Genomic DNA, 6,796 nt, shown 5'->3' on the forward strand with positions numbered 1-6,796 from the left:
TCGATATTTTTTGGCATCACAACATCTTCTTTCGTTTTTTAAAATGTATATTATGTTTATAAACTCAGGAAATATGTCCCTGGACACATGAGGACTTTGAATACGACCAATGTATTATCCTGTAACGACTTAGTATCGGATCGATACCCAAATTTGTGATATCATCCAAAACTAATGTAAAGTATCAAACAACAGAAGAATACATGATTATTACATTTTAACAGAAGTGTAGATATAACATGTTTCAATAGAAAGTAAGCAGATATTAACAGTAAATGAACAAGCAGATTTATAATTCATTTTCCACCACTTGTCCTTAATAATTTTGACCAAAATAATAGAATGATAAATGACACAATATGTTACTGCATATGTCAGCAGACTAAATTAGTTTGTTTGCTTACTTACTAATAAAAGACAAGTTGTCTTGTATGTTCACTATTTTATTTAAGGACAAACTTGCAATAAGAAACATATGTTTAATGTACCCTGAGATTTTTTGTTAAAATAAAGCAATAATAATGCAATTGTTTGTGGTCCCCTTTATTTAGAAAAGTACCGAAAAGTATCAAAATAATTTTTGTACCGGGACAACACACATATATATATATATATATATATATATATATATATATATATTAGTGTTGTCCCGATACCAATATTTTGGTATATATATATATATATATATATATATATATATATATATATATATATATATATATATTAGTGTAGCTGAGATAGGCTCCAGCGCCCCCCGCGACCCCAAAAGGGAATAAGCGGTAGAAAATGGATGGATGGATGGATATTAGTGTTGTCCCGATACCAATATTTTGGTACCGGTACAAAAATTATTATACACACACATTTTTTTTTTCTTCATGATTCCAGATTTTTTACACTCTCCTTGATCTAAAAATGAAACGCTTAATGACTACCAAAATGAATATTCTTGATTTTGTTTTTGTGTTTCCTAAAGCCAGAAAGACTATAGTTTTGTGTTATGTCTGTTATCTGCTTTTTTCATACAAAATTAAAATAACTGAATGAACATTCTCCAAGTCTGCTGAATCCATCATTTCCAATGAGTTATAGTAGTAGTGGTAGTAGTAGTTTGTATTTTTTAATACTAGTGTTCCTTCCCTTTGTAGCGTTTGTTTTTACCACCAGGGAGGAAAGATTGACACTAGACCAGGTCAAATACATTACATTGCTATAACGTCACCAAAAATGTGTGTGTGTGTGTGTGTGTGTGTGTGTGTTTGACAGTTGCTGTTCTCTCCGTGACTGCAGTGGTCAACATATGACCTGTAATTACATTGCAGCAACTTTACTCTCATGTCTCAGCAGAGCAGGTTGCTCTCATACACTTCAATTACCTCACTTCAGTACCTCTGCGGCTCTCACAAGCCCAACAAAATACTGCAATAACGACAGTCGGGGGATCGTACTCGTTCACATTGTACTCCATGCGTACCAGCAAAGACAGGGTAGTGTCGAAACTAACACACAAATAGATTTTTCTATGTGGTATTATTAGGATTTTAGTCTTTTTTTTTCTCATTTCAAGACATTACTGTAAAGGTGGGCTGAAGAAAACAACAGCAAGGCCAAAATTAATGTCCAACACACACACACATACACACACACACACAATCTTGTATTTGTTCTTGAGACCTCCAAAGATGCCTACCTCGAGTATAATAATAAAAGTCGTAATTTTACTAATTTTAGTTTTTTTTGCTCATTTCAAGACATTACTGTAAAGGTGGGCTGAAGAAAACAACAGCAAGGCCAAAATTAATGTCCAACACACGCACACACACGCACATTCTTGTATTTGTTCTTGAGACCTCCAAAAAATGCCTACCTCGAGTATTATAATAAAAGTCGTAATTTTACTCCTCTCAAAGTTTTACAAGAAAAACTGAACTTTTGTGCAATATTATGATAAAGGTTGGAATTTTACTCAATAACAGTCGCAATTTCACAAGAAAAGCTTAAAATTTTGGCAATTTTATGAAAAGAGTCGTCATTTTACTTGACAAAAGTCACAATTTTATAAGAAAACTTTAAAATGTTGGCAATATTATTTAATAATAATCGGCAAAATTTTGACAAAAGTCATAATTTTACTCCAAAAATGTCACTGTTTTACAAGAACAACAAAAAAATTGGCAATATTGCGATAAAAGTCAGAATTTTATATGACAAATGTCACCATTTGCATTGAAAAGTAATACTTTTACAAAAAAGTAATCATTTTCTGAGAAAATATTGTGATATTACAAAAACAGAAAGAATATGAGAAATTGTTCCCAAATTTTATAAGAAAAAAGTTGACACCTTGTGAGAAAAAGACCGCTCTTAGTTATTTTCTTATTTTTTGTTTGTAATTGGTTTATAATCTTCATTATTTACTTCAAGTTATTACAGTATGTCTCTATATAATTTTTTTAATTGTTGTTTTTATTTTGGCCAAATGGGGCGCATTTCCATTTCTTATATACACTTGTTATTACATATGTTGGCCAGACGGGGAGCACTTCCATTTTTTACACACCTGTAATTTCATAGGTTGTCCAGAGGGGGAGCACTTTTAAAACCGACACACAGTCAATTTGAAAAATCCCTCCTTTTTGGGACCACCCACATTTTGACAGATTTCACCACCAGGGGTGCAAATGAGACATTCTCTATTAGATGCAATGGTTTTCCGTATTGAGACCATGATTTCCGTTCTAACTTGTTCACCGGTCCTCATATGGAAGGTACTTTTCCTTGTTGATGTCTCAAGAAGGGTAGAAATACAAGAACACACACACACACACACACACACACACACACACACACACACACACACACACACACACACACACACACCCTTTACAAAATACATAAATTTGCATTCAGACCTGAGACGGGGAACACCACTAGACGTGTCCTGTAGCAAATTCCAAGGTCGGTTGCGGGTCAAATACGTTTTGCTCTTGTATAGTTTTGTCACATTGTGTAACGGAGCCTCAGCTGCAGGATTTTAATGAAAAAGCGGGGGCTGCCACATCCAGGTAGGACCCCTGGAGGTTTTGTTTGCGCTGCTTTGTCACATCCTACAATGAGCTGGTGTGGAAACACGCGCACACTTAATATTGTTTATTATAATTAAATGATTCTTGTTAGGGATGGGCGATACAGCCTAAAATGTATATCGCAATATTTATTGAAGCCTTCTGTGATGCCCATAGATATCACGATATATAATTTGTCATATTAATGATAATGAAAGCATTTCAAAACAGGTATCAAAGGCTCCTAATTTAGCTGCTGATGTACTCAGTAACATATTCTGTATTTTCCAGTTGTATTATTTTCTTTAAACTACTATTTATTTCCTTGCTAATTTACTGTTAATATCTGGTTATTTTCTATTGGAACATGTTTCTATCTACACTTCTGTTAAAATATAATAAGCACTTATTCTTCTGTTAGTTTTTGGTGATACTACAAATTTGGGTGTCGATACAATGCAATGGCACGTAGTTGCAGGGGAAGTATCGGCCATGCCAATGCTGATATTGACACTTAAAATTTTCAAGATCATTGAATGATTACATTTTCGATCACAATTATAATCAAGACAAAAACACACAAAAAACAAATATTATGCTTATTATATTATTGTGTCCAGGGACGTGTTTCCTGAGTTTGTAAACAATAGCAAAACAACTAAATATTTTTTTGATAATAAAATATATCGATCTAAACACTGTAGTATCGACCATACTGTAATATTATAATTGGTATTATTAATGTTGATATTTGTATCAATCCTGCCACCTTTGTTTACATTCAAGCGCTGTAGTATCCTCCTACGGTGTGTTGTGTCGCTATTCCCCGTCCTTCAGGAATGATACTTGTAAGAAATGTAGTTTATTTGTCGCCATGGAGGCGAGGATTGCTAACTTGGAAGTGGCTTTGCACTGTGGAGGGACATTAGCAGCTAGCAAACATGCTACAATGCGTTGAGGACACGACCGTTCGCCTGTCGCTGTCAAATTTGCGGGATACAGCTAAAATATGTCAACAACAAGCATTATCATGATATAACAATAGTGTTAAAAGCTCTATCTTTGACTAAAATTACAAACCCCGTTTTCATCTGAGTTGGGAAATTGTGTTAGATGTAAATATAAACGGAATACAATGATTTGCAAATCCTTTTCAACCCATATTCAATTGAATGCACTACAAAGACAAGATATTTGATGTTCAAACTCATAAACTTTATTTTTTTTTTGCAAATAATAATTAACTTAGAATTTCATGGCTGCAACACAAGCCAAAGTAGATCGACATACTCAGTCTTTTTTGCCACTTGTGCTAGCTTTTTTGAAACATGTTGCGGACATCAAATTCCAAATGAGCTAATATTTGCAAAAAATAACAAAGCTTACCATTTCGAACGTTAAGTATCTTGTCTTTGCAGTCAATTGAATATAGGTTGAAAAGGATTTGCAAATCATTGTATTCTGTTTTTATTTACCATTTACACAACGTGCCAACTTCACTGGTTTTGAGTTTTGTAATATGTGTGCATAAATAGAATTTTTTTGAAAGATTTCTGCTGCTTGCCACCGCACAGATCACGGCACCCACACATATTCCCATATTTAAAGTTGTGAAGTGAATTATATTTACATAGCGCTTTTCTCTAGTGACTCATAGCGCTTTACATAGTGAATGCCATTATCTAAGTCACATTTCAACCAGTTTGGGTGGCACCGGTAGCAGGTGGGTAAAGTATCTTGCCCAAGGACACAACAGCAGTGACTCGGATGGTGTCATTAAATGATTAAGCGAAGCAACAGACTACGAATCAAAGCTTTTAAAAAAAAAAAATCTAATTAATTAGTTTAATTGTTGCCACCCTAAATGTAATGTACAGTAGGGAAGGGATTCATATGACCCCATTCTTGGGTGAAGAGGGGTTAATCATTTTGCAATGCAATCTGCTAAAAATGATGGAAAGCGCCCCTCCACATAGCAATTGACGCTGTAGTCAAAGTTGGAATTGCCACAGAACACATTTTAAGATATTCAACACTCTACTGGGGCTTGGCGGCTAAAGTTGCTAGTACACCCTACAATTCGTCACGTTTCATGTGTCTGATAAACCCTAACAACTGAGGCCATAGGAATTCCCTTACTATTGTACATACTTTTTAATTAATATGATTATTTAACAATTTTAGGCTACCTTACATTTTTATCCTCACAACTATATGTTTTATGGATTCAGTACCCCCCTATTTGGATTCAGTACCCCCCTATTGGATTCAGTACCCCCCTATGCAACTGGCTGCTTGACTTCCTCACAGACAGACCCCAATCTGTGAGAGTGAGCAACAACACCTCCAGTGCCATCTCCCCCCAGGGCTGCCTCCTGAGTCCGCTGCTGTTCACGTTGATGACCCATGACTGCTGCGCCAGGTCCACTACTAACCACATTGTGAAGTATGCGGACGACACAACAGTAGTGGGCCTCATCCGTGACAACAATGACATGGACTACAGGGAGGAGGTGAAACATTTGGTTGACTGGTGCAGAACCAACAACCTGGTCCTGAACGTCGACAAGACCAAGGAGATCATTGTCGACTTCAGGAGGCACCAGTCCAGCCACACTCCACTCTTCATCAACGGCACAGCAGTGGAAATAGTAAGCAGCACCAAGTTCCTGGGGGTGCGGATAACTGACAGTATGACCTGGTCCCTACACACCGGAGCTCTTGTAAAAAGAGCTCAGCAGCGCATGCACTTTTTGCGTCGGATGAAAAGAGCACAGCTCCCTCCCCCCATTCTCACCACATTCTACAGAGGCACTATAGAGAGCCTGCTGACCAACTGCAACTCTGTCTGGACGTGAGCCTGCTGTGCCTCAGACTGGAAATCTCTGCAGAGAGTGGTGAGGACGGCGGAAAATATCATCAGGACTCCTCTTCCTCCTATCCAGGAAATCGCAAAAAGCCGCTGCCTGACCAGGGCTCAAAAAATCTGCAGAGACTCCTCCCACCCCCACCAAGGACTGTTTTCACTGTTGGACTCTGGAAAGAGGTTCCGCGGCCTCCGTAGCAGAGCCTTCAGGCTCTGTAACAGCTTCTTCCCTCAGGCCATAAGACTCTTGAACGCATCATAATAATACCCTCAATTCCCCCCCAAATACGGATTAACTTGCTGGAATATAAAGACAATATAACATACATCCATAAACGTAGATGCTTATGCAAAAGTGCAATATATTTATCTGTACAGCAATCTATTTATTTATATCTGCACCTTATTGCTCTTTTATCCTGCACTACTACGAGCTAATGCAACTTATCTGTACTGTAAAGTTCAAATTTGAATGACAATAAAAAAAAGTCTAAGTCTCTTTATTGTTTTTTTTATAATTAAAGAAGAAAGTCTATTTGTGTGTAAAACAGTCAAGTATTGTATTTTTCGGACTACAAGGCGCACTTAAAATCCTTTCATTTTCTCAAAAATCGACAGTGCACCTTATAACCCGGTGCGCCTAATGATTCTGGTTGTGCTTATTGACCTGGAAGCAATTTTATGTGGTACATGGTGTAATGATAAGTGTGACCAGTAGATGGCAGTCATACATAAGAGATACGTGTAGACAGCAATATGAAGGCAGTAAACAACACCAAAACTTTAAATGTTCCATTGAGAATATAGAACGTTGCACATACGCTCAATTATCTGTCACCATTTTTTTTGTACGACTTCGGTAAGC

This window comes from Nerophis lumbriciformis, linkage group LG15 (genome assembly GCF_033978685.3).
Source record: "Nerophis lumbriciformis linkage group LG15, RoL_Nlum_v2.1, whole genome shotgun sequence".
NCBI lineage: Eukaryota > Metazoa > Chordata > Actinopteri > Syngnathiformes > Syngnathidae > Nerophis > Nerophis lumbriciformis.